The sequence below is a fragment of the Anolis sagrei genome, chromosome 1, assembly GCF_037176765.1.
Source record: "Anolis sagrei isolate rAnoSag1 chromosome 1, rAnoSag1.mat, whole genome shotgun sequence".
Taxonomy (NCBI): Eukaryota; Metazoa; Chordata; class Lepidosauria; order Squamata; family Dactyloidae; genus Anolis; species Anolis sagrei.
In genome coordinates this window covers 202,919,320-202,935,804 of record NC_090021.1, presented here as the reverse complement: position 1 = coordinate 202,935,804, position 16,485 = coordinate 202,919,320, and positions in this window count along the sequence as shown.

Sequence of the window (16,485 nt, the reverse complement as noted above, 5' to 3'; positions counted from 1 at the left end):
ATATGCTGGTTCCAACAATTACTTTTTCCTGCAATATACCATTCCATAATACACACACATACATCCATATTGTGCATGTATTCTTTCTCTGTAAAACCTGTCTGCTTGTATGAAAGAGAAACATGCAAAGAACACACAAGACAGATTCTTGAAATATCTTTCTACATTTCAGCAGGATTACATCTTCTTTTTAAAGTTCAAGCTCTCTACTTTCCCCCATTTTTTTTGGGGGGGGGGAAATCTAATTTAAAATAAAGTCATTGCAGAATCCCAGCATATTTAATCCCACCCCTCACATAAATAAATATATCAAAGAGTTCAAAGCCTTTGTCTGGACTGTTTGGTAACAGTGCGAACTCACTCTTTTTCAGTGCAAGCTTGTTTGCCTGCAGTGTTGCTCTGCCGAACACAGCAATGAGGAGCAGCTACATGGGGCCAATAGGTAGTGTGACGAAAATGACCTGTTTCCTTTCATGGCATGGAATTGTTATCCACACTGTGAAAATTGAAAACACAGAAGGGTAGCAGTGAAAACTGCATTTTCCTGGAGAGACTTACACTGTGCATGTGTCCTTTTTGTAAAGAAATAATCAGACAAATATGAGCCCATCCGAGGTGGATCTGTTTTGAAAACTAGCCTGAATCAACAGATCTCAGACGTCCCATTCTGTAATAATCTCTCTAAGGCTAATGGAGACTCCTCAGTGGGCATTTTACTTTATAGGTACCTTATACATACAAAAGAAGCAGTTCATTCTTCCATTCCTTCACATTTGTTTTCTTTGCATTCTAGATGGTACAGCTGATTAATCGTCAAAATATTAGGGGAAGAAAGAAGAAGAGCCTTATAAGCCGTGAAACACCTTGGCATCCATCTACTAGCTGATGGAATTGAAAACAATAATTCTCTCTCTCTCTCTTTTAGATTTTAATCACTAGATGGCATTGTTACTCTGGAATAAAATGTGAATAATGGTGCCGCCAAATGAGATAGTTAAATTAGCAGACAATTATCCCTGTTCTGCTACTCCTTTTATGTGATGAAACTGGTTACTTATAGCCTGCAGGATAAATTCTATAGGGTGCCTGACTCAGTAAAGGCTCCATCTTCACAGGCCTTCCCTTCCCAGATTTCACCTCAATCTGTCATACAGATTTGACACTGCACTGTTCCAACAGTACTCAGAAATGACATGTATATAATGTGGAATATTGTGCACATTTACAGCCAGATTTTTTTCCCCCTTAAAACATTGCTTGCTAGATTCTGGCGATCATCAGACTGAAAGGGGGGAAATATTAAAAGAGGGGAGGGGGAACAGAGGGTTCTTTTCATTCCATATATCAGAGACCATCTGACATCTAAACTTTTTAAAACATCTATATATAGTCAACATGACAGTTCTTTTGTTATAGATGTACATAGTCCCCCAAATTAATAGTCACCCGTTGCCAGGGCACAATTATCACATCTTGGTTTTTTTTTCATTCTATGCTCCCCATTAACATTTTACAGTAAACATCAAACTTACATCCAAATCCTAAACACATTGCTGGAAAGATTTGCAATTCTTTGGGTGAGAGAAATTTTCAAATTGGCTCTTTTCATACTAGAGTATGAAGGGCAGCTTTACATTTAAGAGGCACTGACTAGATTATTTTTCATGCATGCTCAGTTGAATAATTCCTTTTTTCTTGCATCAAATAAAAACAGTGTCTCCAATTTCTCTCTTTTGTTCTAATCACGTCCTCTTCCATTAAATACATTTATCTGTTTTGTCAGAAAAAATAAATAAAGATCAGGTGTTTTAATACAGAAAGTTTAAGACATATATTTTCTACATTGAATTTCACAACAGTTATTTGTTCTTAGTTTTCCATGGCTTTTTTCATAAGGCTACTTTGGAGAACACAATCATGTGTAGAAATTGCATGTATACACACATGCACATGTGTGCGCACACACACACACACAGAGGTGGCAAAGATACTGTCAATAATTACAACTATCACCATACAATATTTTGCTTTTTGTGAGATTTCAAAGCCAGTTATTTTGGCATGCAAGGAGTAATACAGATACAGTACACATCCTCTGGCAAGATCTTCTGCTTTTATTTATTTTGTTCCTTTTTTTAAAAAAAAAAACCTTTTTAATTTTTATGATTTGGATGTGTGTTGCTTCAGTTTCGTCAGACCTTGCCATATGACGCATTCCCCTGGGTTTCACAGCACATGTTTACATTACATTCATATTTTCCAGTGTCGAAAAAGTGGGAGGGGGAGGGACAGCAAAATATGTTGTCCCTGAAAGCGAGAAAGTTCTACATTTAAAGAGTTAACCATTTTGATAAAACTTTCTGTGGAGGAAGTGCTGTAGATATATCTTGTTCCTTGCACAAAGGCAAAAAGGTTACAAATGTGACTTCAGCTTCATTCACTGCAGTCTTAAATGTATGTCAAGTGAATAAAATTTCACCAGAAATTATACTAGATATGTCACCATAAGATATCTATCTCTCACCAATCTCTCTATCTGTCTATCTAATATCTATCTAAAAGAGTCTTAGGTAAGGATTTATGAACATCATTTACATAGCTTGGCCTGGGGGAGAATGACCACTGATAATCGTAACACTGTCAAATAATCCGAGAAAGTAATATCCCAAACTTCTTTTGATGTAAAATTTTAGGGCAAATCTACAATAAATCCCCTGGGAAATGTTACTATTGTTGGGTAAAGCACTGAATAATTGCAAAAAAAACCCACCTCAAAATAAACAATGTTATATTTTTATTTTGCTGTGCAGAAATATGAAGTACCATAGAGTCACATAAAATCTTACCATTGTAAAAGAAAGACACTTAAAAATGAGAAAATAAGGCCAATTTATTCAGTTAAAATCAGTTCATATACTTTTTTTGTTTAGCATTTTTGTATAAAAGATATTTTTTTCTTTTTCTTTTCTTTCTTTTTTGCTTGGTACTTACAAACACTATTTAAGTTTTAAACTCTTTTAATATTACTGTAGTTAACTTGATTTTTTTTTTAAAAAAAATAATGTATGTATGGAGTATATATGCATTTTTTAAACACACAGTGCCAATTCCTTTCCGCAACTGGTTTTGAGAGGGGGAAAGTTAAGGGCATAAAATCACTGAAAATACACAAAACTAGAATTGGTCCATATTGTATGGGGGTGGGGGGAATCCTGTCTCCCAATCATGGAATTGTTAAATGATAAGAACGCAAAAGGCTGTTACAACATATACACTTTTAAGCAGAAGAATTGATACATTGTACATGTTTAGCAATTTTTTAGAAAAAGAATTCAAATTCAACATAAAAAATTGTTATTTATAGATCAGCTCTAATTTGACTGAAAATCTGTACTTACTTATACTGAAACTTACATAAAAGTTCATCAGCTTTATATTTTTTTCATTATTCCCATCTGTGCCATTTTTATTCTGCTACCAAATCCATATAGCAAAAACAGAGGACAATAGCTAGGTTTAGAGTTAAATTTCAAGAATATAATATATAAAATTGGGGGCAAGAATCTCCCTCTGCTTAAAAAAAATGAAAATGACAGTTAAAGTGATAATGTTTTTGATTTGTACATGCTTCAGGTTTAGGCTAAGATTCTCTGAACTAGCATGCTTAATTCTGTAATTTGAGGAGGCATGTGGAGGTGAGGTGGGGGGGATGAGATTCCCTGCATTATTTATTTATGGGTCTTCATGTCTATAACACAAATTAATCATCTCAGATACAGCCAATGTATCCAGCTGCAGATCCTCCTGGAGATTCATCAGACTTGCTCCATTAAATACTATACACTGCAAATGAAAGGTTTTTTTTTCATCTGAATAAAAAAGGCACAATGCATTTTATTGTCATTTCTGTTAGTCTTAACATAGCTCATTGTAAACATTAGCTCTGGACATACATCTTGTGTGTGTGTGTGTGCATTTTTGCACCAGCTTGTCACATGCATATCAGGAAAGAAAATCACTGTAATGACAGACTGTCTAATCCTTGGTGAAATGATGCCACAACATTTTAGAAATATCTCTCTGCAAATGTTGCTATGTCCCCTATAAACATATTATATTGGATTCAATCCTATTCAGATCGATTGGAACCAACATTTACTTGACCATGCTAAACCAGTAAGGATGACCTGTGTGTACAGATAACCTTGGTGCTGACCATGTAGGAAAAATTGTTCCTGAGGAGAGAAGGAAAAAGACATGTTAAATATCAACTATGATACCACAAGACGCCTCAGTGGTCTGGTGGCAAGCAGAATACCTTTAGGTCAGCTCAAAGGCTAGCAATTGACATCATAGACCAATGCATAAGTCCAAAACTCAAGTCCAAAAATTCAACAATTTCTTCCCACCTTATTTCCCTAAATACTGGGACATGAGAGCCTCCAAACATTTCCTAAGTGCACATGATCCAATTGATTAATGGACTAACCATGCAACAGTATGTATTCTTAGTTCTTATTCAGCATATTTAGGCTTGTGGCCAAATTATTTAACTTATTTAGCTTTAGGAGATGTGACATACCCAAATAAATTTTCTCAGAAATATTAATTGCAGTTGATGGATTCCATGCTAAGGGAGAGGTAAATCTTCTTCAGGTCTCAATCTGAGATTGCAAAGAGCAATCTAAGATTCTGAAAACATTTTGTAGATAGACCGACATTGTTGAATAATTCCTTTAAATTTCATACTGAAACCCAGATTTACCACATTATCACAGAAATGGGCAGGTCCCATTGCAGAACCCTTCTGTTTGCTTATGCCCATTTATTTTATCAGACTGGCAATGAAAATTAGATGGTCAGACTTAAGAGAGTTAATAAAGTCTCTTTGAGTTCATATTGTACTTATATATAAAGAAAATGAGATTAAGATTAAGAAAGGATGCACCAATAGGTTACAGTAGGATAGTTTCTTATTATAACAATACTTAGTCCATATTGTTAGGCCCCCTGAGTAATGGGAGAAATGTGTGTATAAATTAATAATAACCAAAATGAAGACAAAAAGTTATGATTTGTTTTTTGTTTTGTTTTGTTTTTGGTTATAAACATGTTGCTCCAAGAAAGAGCCATGAACTATGACTTTTTTATTTTTGATATATAAATAGAAGGAAAGAATTGGAATAACATGCTGTGTTTAGAAGCCATGCTGGGATCAAGGAAATATTTACATAATGCAGCACAGTTCACATTTGCAATTGGCATAGAATGACACTTTTGTCAGCATAATGTCAAATGGGGTTAGATGGGGTTACATTGCATCACTAGACACAACAGACAGAGCATGTGTAAAATGGCAGAAAAGGATATTTCAACAAGATGTGCCTGTGCTTCTAATACTACAGCTTGAAAAAATCTTCTTGTGTCCTTTCTCGAAAGTGATAACTCAGTGAACTATGCAGGTTCCATTTTATTCAGAAGTAACATGTAAACTGAGGATGGTGGGTCACAGGAAGCTCTTCCTTTTTGCCAGAAGATCTTTGAAGTAGAAGATGAGATGTATGAAATTTGAGATACTAAGTGAAAAAATGTAGAAGATGAAGGAAGAAATATAAGATATTTATTGTTTCGGTCATCTTGCTATTTTGTCATTAGTAAAACATGTTTTCATTTGCTAGATTGGTTATTATCCAGCCATTCCACTCTGTGCATAAACAAGAGGTATGGCTACTGTATGGAACTAAATTACTGTCTCAAAATGTTGAACTGTGGCAATAAAGAGACAGAAAGTAGAATCAACAGCTATGAGCAATGTGTCAGAGGTGTGGTGGTACCTATCCTAAACAGCAGGTTCATTTTCCACAGATCAAGACTCCTACTCAGGACTAGCATGTAACAAGACAACATTAGATTTGATTGTCCTCTCTGAATAACAAATCTAGGACCTTATCACACTGATGAGATCCAGCATCCCAATTTACCAGCCTCCATGGTGAATTGGGGGCCAAGGGGGCAATCCGGGTGAGGCTACATTATATGATGGGTGGTGTGGGGCTCTGTGGGTCAACTGTGGCAGAAGCATCCCAGGACGCTGAATTTCCATCATGTGATGTGGTTTATAGAAACAAAGAAAGCCAGGATCACATGTCAATGAGATGGTGAAACTATTCTGGGTTTTAATCAGAGATTTAAATGAGTTACCCAAGATTCTGAATTCTAGCCCTAAAATCGGTTCAACAAGTTAGTTAAGTTGGTCCTTAGGATGCAGCAAGGCAACTAAACCCCAAATAATTGCATTGACAAAGGGAAAAATGTGATTCTGTAAATGTCTATGTATAGGGAGAATAATGTAGGGTAGGCCTCCACAACCTGTGGCACTGCAGGTTTTAAGGAATTCAGCTCCCAGAATTCCTGACCATTGGGCAGGCTGACAAGGGCTTCTGGGAGTAGCAGTCCCAAATGCCTGGAGGGCCACATGTTGTACAAACCTGTTCTAGGGAATGATGCCTCCTGCTGTAACATGTACAACTCTTTCTTCCAAGACGAAGAGCATAAGATGGATTGTGTTGCTTCCCCTAGTATTTGTCATTTGAGGCAGTTGCACCATTCTGCATAAGGTTTGACCCTTACATTTATGTCCATTTCTATATCTCTACAGTCAAAGGAATACCTTTTCTATGTTTTCATGTGCATGCTTGACTAAATTTAGGCTGGGGAAGATCCTTGGTCTATGTAAAGGATTTTCACAAAATTAATTATAGTTAATATACCACATACAAATTCATAGTACTGACTGACCTGATCAGAAATGGATCCAGATCCATCAAGAAAAGAGAAATAATTATTTCTTTGGGATCATTCATCATAAAAACTGATGCTGATGTCATAATATTGACCTTCTTTTTTGTAATGCTCCAGGTTCAATTTTTTTATATCAGTGTTGGAATGATTGTCATCAACAATAACCATTCTATTCAAAATGCAGTAGCAGAAATACTTCACAGCTCTGACTATGATCTTATCCGCTTAACTGAGCTCCTTCCAATTTCTGTGGTGTTCCCAGAAAGTACAAGAGGATTGAAGCCATGGAAGCACACACACATATATGTTAGTGAACTTGGAAGTTCAAAATATGTACTTTCTCTCTGGCACACAACCATCATGGATAGTATTCCTTGGCTCAAAAATCATTATCAGAACAGTGTAAATTTGTAAATTGCACACATTTTCATGCCAACCTCCATCGAACAAATTTGCGTCTTCTCTTTCAAAAAGGATGAAAGGGAATAAATGGAATGGAAACCTACTGTCTCATGCACGTTCCCATGGCAGCATAGCAGGCATAAGAGTCATCAGACAGTGAGGGGTGAAAACAGACACAGAGAATGGGAGATGCTGGATCTCATACATGGAATCACTTCAGAGAGAAAGAAATATCCCCAAGCAAAGCTGATGCCATGCAATGTCTGGTAATCTAACCAAAAGTGTGAGATTAGTAAAGGTGGGAGCTAGTCTTTCCTAATCTTTGTGGTACTTTTATTATTTCTCTCTCTCACACACACACACACAAACACACACACACACACTTACACAACCATCTTTAATTTTTCTATGAATTTCCACTGTTTCACGCTGTTGCCATTCTTATCCAGTTGTGGATTTTGTCTTCTTTTTGCCCATCCCCAAATGAATTCTATTCTCAGATATTTCTTCTTCCACTCATGGTGGAAGAAGAGTTTTCTGTTAACATTTGGATTTCCTTTAAAATAAATAATTGCAAGAAATCATTTCAGCATCAAATATTTGGCAACATTTCACATTGTTTGCTCCTCAAAGTTATGTGTTTTGTAAGCAAAAGTTCTCCTAGATGTCATGAGCAACAGGCTTTAATTTACAAATATAAAGAAGTATAATACATTTCTAGTATACATTTTCATGAACTCCATTCTACATCTAATGATGTGAATGGCAATCCACAAAAGCTTATGCTAGTGTATTTCCCCCCTCAATTAGTCTCAAAGATGCTGCAGGATTCCTTTGTATCTCTGTGCTCTGCAACAGACTACTTATCATATTTACTCGAGTCTAGTATGACATTCAATGTTATGCGCACCATAATTTTCAAAACTATGAAACCAAACAGAGAATACATGCCAGAGAAAGTGAAGTAGATTCTTCCTTTCCCTTTGGCACAGTCAGAGCCAGGGGCGGTAAGTGAAAGAAAGTAGGCCTGATAATGGCAAGAAGATGACAGGCCCAACGATGTAGGTAAGGTCACATCAGGTAATGTCTGGCAGAGGAGCGACTTCCCCTTTCCTGTCAGCCATTCTGCTGCCTGCCTCCCTGATGGTTGGCCCAACAGCACAGGCAAGGTCGCATTAGGAAGGCAGGAATGGCCAACAGGCAAGGGGAAGTCATCCTCTAGCTACCTCCTTATCTGCACAGCCTCTCACCTGTGGAGCCTATATGTCTTCCTCTATTGGCCACCTTCTCCTCCTTCTTGTATTGGTCTCATACTCTGGTGACTGATTCCTCAGCTCTGGGATCCCAGTGTGCCCAAAGTCATCCTCCAATTGGACAGCTTCCTTGGGGAGAAGAAGTAACACAGGTCACTTCATTGTTTACCTAGCTTGGGATCCACACCTAAAGCAGCAGCAGTGGTGATAACTTAAAAGAGTAATGCCCCTCCGGCACCATTGCAGGCAAGGAGGGGACCCCACCTTTTACAAACCTGCAATTCTAATTCTTAATCGAATCTAATGTACATCCTAATTTTGGAGACATAATTCAGCCAAAAGGGTGAGCATTAGGCTTGAGTAAATATGGGTATCTATGATGTATTAATTTTGTCAGTTTTGCTTTATCTCATATTGGAAAAAAAATTAATCTCAAACTCATTCTGCTTCTGAAGAAACATGCAAGTTGGGGAAAGTTATTAGCAAAAATGAGTTGCTCAAATCACCTTATGGGCACCCCATTCCATGGAATTTTCATAGACAAGAAATACTCAAAGGTGTTTTTGCCAGTTCCTGCCTCTGAAATATTGCCTGGAGCACCTGGTTTTCGTTGGCAGTTTCCCATTCAAGTACTAATCAGGGCTGACCTTGCAAAGCTTCCAAGATCAATCCTGGAATGTGTAGTCCTTGTAGGCTTCAATCTTCCAATCTCTGGGGACTTCATTACACTAGAACAGTGGTTCTCAACCTGTGGGTCCCCAGGTGTTTTGGCCTACAACTCCCAGAAATCCTAACAGCTGGTAAACTGGCTGGGATTTCTGGGAGTTGTAGGCCAAAAACATCTGGGGACCCCAGGTTGAGAACCACTGCACTAGAACATTTATTTATTTACTAGCTGTACCCACCACGCGTTGCTGTGGCCAACCTTCCATCCCTCTTTCTCTCCTTCTTTCCTTCCTTCCTTCGCTCTGTTTCCTTTCTTCCCTTTTCTTTTTTCCTTCTCACCTTCCTTCTCTGCCTCTTTCCTTCTTTCCCCCTTTTTCTTTACTTCTTCTTTCTCTCCTTCCTTCCTTCGCTCTTTCTCTCTTTCTTTCTCCCCTCCCTTCCCTTTTTTCTGTATCGTCATTTAGCTTTTCGTCATTTAGATTTTTTGGGTTTTTTAAGTACTTTCCGCTGGTTTATGGGGGGGGGGGTATGAGTGATGGTCACTCATTGGTCTGTTAGGGGAATAATGTCCAAATTTGGTGTCAATTTGTCCAATGGTTTTTGAGTTATGTTAATCCCACAAATGAACATTAAATTTTGATTTTTATAGATTTATTTTTATTATTTTTATTTATATAGATTATTATATCAAATATTGTATTCTACATTATTATTGAATTATTATGTATTATTAGACCAAATATTTCATTTTACACTAAGTAAAGGTAAAGATTTTCCCTTGACATTAAGTCTATTATTATTATTATTATTATTATTATTATTATTATTATTCAAATCCAGAACTAAGAGTTTCAGTTGAGGAGAAAAAGGCTCTTTCCTGACTGAACTTTGGACTAAGCACCAAACCCAAGATGGCAGATTAACATCACCACATCGTGCGTCTCATTCCCCTCAGTGGCTTATAGCAGGAGGAGGTCTCCCATGGCTGCCAGCTTGAGTGTGTCACTCTCTTTTATTGGGCTTCCTCACATCCAAGATGGCGCCTACGGCAAGCACGAGGAGGCCCTTATAGTCGGCCATCTCCTTAGCGATGCCTGGGAAAGGCCTCCGCCGGAAGTGGGAAAGGCGCAAAAGTCATTCACGGCCTGACAGAAAAAGAATGTTGTTCTTGTGCCGCCGTGGCCTTGCCATGAGAGGAGGTATCCCAACAATAGTAATACCTTGTGGGTTTGAAAGGACTCCAACTCCTGGTGGGCACACGGCAGAAGAGGGGCGCTTTTTGGCGATGGGGTGCCGCATGTTCTCATGCCGTCCTTTGGTTTCCTTGGCCTCAGAAGGGTCTGGGATGGGGAAAATTGGGGGGAATTTGCATATGCTAATGAGCAGTGAGGGAGGATGGTGGTTGGTGCCTCTCGTGCTGGCTGTGCCCGCATGACGGGGGGAAGAGAATGGGTTTGCACGCAGTCGCAGTGTTCTCTTTTTTCTTTGTAAAAATTTAAAGGTCTTATTGTTTTTTGGGAGGAATTTTTTGAGTGCAGGACATAGATTGCCTTGAATGGTGTCTTGTGTCCAAATTTGGTGTCAATTCCCCCAGTGGTTTTTGAGTTCTGATGGTATTACAAACGAACGTTACATTTTTATTTATATAGATTTATTTATTTATTTACTAACTTACTTACTTACTTAACTTGTATATCGCTTTTCACACCTCAGGGAGGGACTCAAAGCAGTTTTCTTTCCCAAACTACATTTCCCAGAATTCTGCCTATTGCCTTGTGCCATCTCCTCCAACAGTTGGATAAGCATCTGTTGGGTGTGTTTTGACTGTGCTTTTCCTTCCTGACAGAAAGGGGTGGTACTGGATAGCCCCAGGGGGCTTTCAGTGAAATAGTCCTGTTAAGTTTATGTTGGTTAAAATTCCCTAAAAATCAGTGGATGTGCAAATCTTTTTGAAACTTGGGGGGGGGGTGCCCCAGTTATGTTGTAGTATTGAAAATAGAAATTCAAGGAGGTAGCTCTTTTAAGTTTTTTTAAAATGTTGTTCATAAAAACTTTTTTAAATTCCCAAAAATCAGTGGATATGTGAAAAGTTCTGAAACTTGGGGGGGGGGGGGGGAGGGGTAAGAGTGGTATATGTGTTCTACCATTGTAGCAAATTTCCTCCCAATAACTCTAAAACTGAGGGAGAAAGGAGCCCGAGAAACTTCCCAACTTGCGCAATTACTTAACAAGAAAGTAACAAAAATGTGTTATATCATTATAGTTGCAATACGGACTCTGACAATACGTTAGAAACACTTTAGAAATAATTCACCCCCACCCCCACCCCACCCCCCTATTTAGTAATGAGTACTAAAACATTTTTTTATTGATCACACAGGCCTAATTATTACTGTGCTTATGAGGTACACTAATATATTCACAAATTGTGTGTGAGTGTGTGTGTATCAAATGCATTATGTGCAACATTAATTCATATCTATCACTCAAATACATTTTGCACACTGGATTGGTAGCCTGGGATACATTTGATGAGGCTGGTTCTTAAAGTAAAGAAATCTTGCATATCATCTGGCCAACTAGACAAGAATTGCATATATGTGACTTACTGGAGGTGTGTAATCATGTATCTTATATAGTATTTGATATCATCTTGCAATTCAGAGTAATCTAAAATGTAAAAAATTAATACCCAAATCATTGTGATGCTACAACAAATACGCACATACATAAAACATCACATATCCAATCTTCCAATTGACTTTCTTTCTGACTCTATAAACCTTTGGTACATTTGGAGTTAACCTTAAGTGACTCAGAAAAACACCCACCTGCATTTACTCATGTTTTCTCAATATGTTCACTGTCTTTATCCTCCCATAGGCACATTATTCAGGTCCTTGCAATGGTTTTAAAAAGAATGAAGGTCAGGTTGTAAGCAAGATATGCTTGTCTATCATCACTAATTTTAGCACAGAGTACGAGAGTCTCTGTATGCAGTATAAGCAAACATCCCATTATTTACCACAAGCAAAATGTAATTCCTTGATCTGGCATAACATTTGAGATTGGGGTTTTTTTGCCTTGAATGTTGCTACTTATGTTAGTTTTGGGTTTCTGCCAAGATTTATGAACTTGCTAAAGTATCTTTTATGTATTGGCTGTCTAAACTCAAGACTGGACGCCTGAGGTTACTTTTATATAGCTCCTTCATTCTTCATCATTGGGATTGGAGTCAGTGGGAAACCAAAACAAATTGCACACAAAATTACAGTTTTACCTGTGGGAAGAAAAGTTTTGAATGTTAATTTGTTGTGATTCTGCTGTAATATAATGACTTAATCTGTTTTTATCTTGTGTTTAAACAAAAAGGTACACAGCAAGGAATGCCATTTCTCTCCAGCATTATTCAAGCTTTGCAGAATTTAAAAGTTTTCTACTTCATGGAATTTGCAGACACTATAATACTCCTTAAACTCAATAGGAAGTCACTAGCATAGATATCTATCAGGGCCCCTACATGTCACTTCACAATTGACCTCTTTACACAGGCTAAAAATCAGTGGTGGATATGGGTTTTTTTCAGTTTCAACATGGAGCCCACTGTCTCCCATCATAACTGAAAAACAACTTCCAGGGTGACTCCATGGCGAAAGTGCCCAAAAAAACCCTGCTATGGCTGAAACATCTGGTGGTGCATGACTGGAGGCTTCCTGTCTTTCCACAGGGAAAGATGGGCTGGGTGGCTTCCTGAGGCTTCCCCTATATGATGAGTTAGAGGGGAAGCAGGGACAGTGCGGATCACAGGGCGACAGGTCCCAATGCTGATCTGTAACAATATTTTGCAATTTTGGTGGTGCGTGTGACGAGGTTCCATGTTACAGCTGTGCATATAGTAGACTAGGAAGTCACCCCATGCCAAACTTTATACGCATCTATCACAGTACTAGCTAGTAGGTACTCTGCTCTGTCCACTAGTGGCTCTCTAGAATTTGGGGGGGGGGGGGTGTTTTGTTTTTCAGAAAAAGCCATGGCATCATGTGTTATATTTATTGTGGGATATCTATCTTAGGGCCCAGGCACCTAAATTCAGGGCAAGTCCAGAGCATTGTTGCTTTTGACAGCCACAGATTCAGTAGAACTGCCTAGATGCCCCACCCCTGAACTGCAGCAGTGGCAGAAGCAAAGTCCAGACTGTCCAGTCGGGACACGTGTGGTTCAGCATTGCTACAGACTAAAGACTTATCTGGATTGTTGCTTGTCACCATGGAAGTTAGCCTCTGAGCATCAGAGAGTGCCTGATTGTTGGTGCACACTTTTGCTTTCTACACAAGCTATAAAAGGGCATGTGGCAATGGTCAGAAGCTTTCCGACCTTCATGGACAGCTGTCACAGTGACAAAGAACACCACAGTTCCATTACCTTTTCCCTACATCAAGTGATTGCAGTCCGCAATCTGGTTCTGAACAGGGTATTTGCTGCCTGAAGTAGCATTCCATCTCTAGCAGGTTTTCAAAACTATTGCTCTGCTTCTCATATATCCTATTTCTGTTCCTCCCCCTGATCGTGATGAGGGAGGTTACATCAACCTGGTTTTGAAATTACAGAATTTTCAAGAGCATTCGTAGGATAGTGGTGATGTTTGTGGAATTTAAAGCACACAATCATTTGGATTGGATCAGATTATAGGTCTAAATATTCACAAATACCCTTGAAAATAAAACTGGTGAACTACTATTTTTCATTTATGTGTGAAAGCAAACTAAGTAGCATTTTTTCACATCAGGAGGAAGAGGAATGATAAAAATGTATTTTATGAAAACATAAGCTTTTTGTAAAGGGATGTAATTTGGAAAAAAACCATTTGTTAGCAAGACATAAAGTGTATCTATCTACACTACAAAGTTACAGTAATTCAGTAACATTTTAAATGGCATATTTCCACCTTAAAGAACCCTGGGAAACATAATTCCATTTTCCTGATCTCAAACTCATAATATTTATCAGAGAATTCCTCAATTTTTCCATAGCTCAATTCCATTTTTCCATAGGTCAAGTTAATATTGGAGAGAACTGCTATAATGGTGCAGTGTTTATTATCATGTTGTCGCAGAGAATCTGCATCAGATTTCCATTTTCTAAATCCATATTTGAGGAGTTATGCATTGATTGTGCTTGCACACAACATTTATGCCAAATTGAGTGCACAGCTGGATGTGGAACTATGTGCAAAATTACATTTGCCTGAACATCTACACAGCATGTTCTATGGTCTTTCTTGCTCAGCTTTTTTTTTTTTTTTTTGCAATGTAGATAAAGGTGTTCCACATGGGAAAAATATGTACAACCATTTCTAAAAGGAAACTTATGTTAATATAAGACACCAACAGAATTTCATATCTTGTGAACACCTCCCTTCAAATTTTTGAGCAACCTTTGTAAAGTTTTGTTTTTTGTTTTTTTAAGTATCAAAATACCATTGAAAAATGTGAAAAGAAAATACTGAAACCTCAACTGAAAGCGACAAAACATTTGCTCCTTCTCATGTACTAAAATGAAATAAGCCCTATCTCAAATGTTTTTGAAAGTGTACAGATCCCAACCAATATGAATGGTAAGATTATGCATAGATACATTTTATAAGAAAAATAAGGGAAGGGGAAAATAGACACCATACTACCCAGTTGTGTCCTCCTCCACATGTTACATGACAAATAAATACAACTAGAAGCATATAAAATATTTATTACTATTGTAGTCTGTTAAGATCTGAATATTCCCTAAAATATACAGAAAACATACAAAAAGATGGTGGTTAAAGCATTTCTATCATTCTCAGACATTGTCAAAAGGTGAGATATGCTGCAGAGGAAATTCACAATAACTTTGACACCTTGCATTATGACTTGAGATGTTGCTGGGTGCTGGACAGCAGGATAAATGCTTAATGAATGTCTCCACTCTAAAAGATCACTGAGATGAGATCCATATGAGTTATGAAGATAGACAACAAACTTGCCTCTTCTTTGTAATTTAAATAAGATGGACAGACTTAACTTCATACTCAACCTCCCACACCCGTCGCAAGTATTTCCTGCCATTTATGGCATGGCTATCTTAAACGATGAGAGAAAAATTTGACCAGGCAGACAAAATTATATTCAGTTCAGTCGGTCATGTGAAATTCCCAAACCTATAATCAGGGCCAAACAATATATGATTCTGGAGATGCAATCAAAACCAAATGGTGGCTCTATGGATCAAACTGCTTCCACCAATGGGACCAGTGGTGGTGTAGAATTCCTGTTTTCGCCCAGCATCTTTATTACCCTCAAAATTTGTTACAGAGTTTTGAATCAAGGTATCAGGGAATGCAGAGGGCTAAACAAAGAGGGAAGGAGAAGGAAGTCCATGTTGTTCAGCTGCTCCAATTTGGCACAATGCTGATTAATCATCTGCTGTCCCACTTTTTCAGCTGCTTTTAAAATGTGCCAGTTTCTCTCTCTTCTCTACACTTTTTGACTACCTCCTCAGCTTAGTTCATTTGCTGAAAAATGTAAAACTAGTTTGCACTCAACTAATTTAGGAGAGAAGAGTGGAGAAAAGGGGATAGAATCTTGCCCTTTCCAATAGGGTCAAGGAAAAGCCAGTTGTTGTAATCTCTCCTAGTTACTCTGTTCTTTCTCATTGATAATGTTTGCTATCTTGGTCATATTCTGATGTTCCTTGGCCATACATGCTCCAGTTTTCATCTGTGAAATGTTGGGGGTTATGAAAGTGCCTTTGTTCTAGCCATGGTGCCCTAGCATGCAATGTTTCACACAGAACTGCATGACTACGGGAGACACTTTTGATGAAGTCAGATTATTTGGATCCATACTGAAATACCCTGCATGGCAGGGGGGCTGGATGACCCTTGTGATCTTTTCCAACTCTGTGATTACATCCATTCTTTTTTATATGTCCTGTCACTTTGTTTGGCTCTAGGTGATAGTTTTGACTTCAGTTTTATGTCCCTTATGTAATCCTCTAAGAAACTTCTCCCTAACATATCATGTAGCAAATATAACATAAAAATATATATTTGTGCTTTATCCTAAACTAGTATCTTATCTTGAATCACAACTGAAGCCCTTCCTCCTTTACATTGTATATATATAGAGAGGGGGGGTGGGTGGGCAACTAGTTATTTGTTTTTATACATGTTGGTCTATGACCCAAATGAGCTTCATTCATCCATTTAAACTGGATTTTCAATGTATGCCAAAAGGAAGCATAAGATGTCAATTAAAGAAATCAAAAACAAACTAATGCATTTTCATAGGGTTTTTGACACCAAAAATGTTTTTCCATTTTTTTCTAT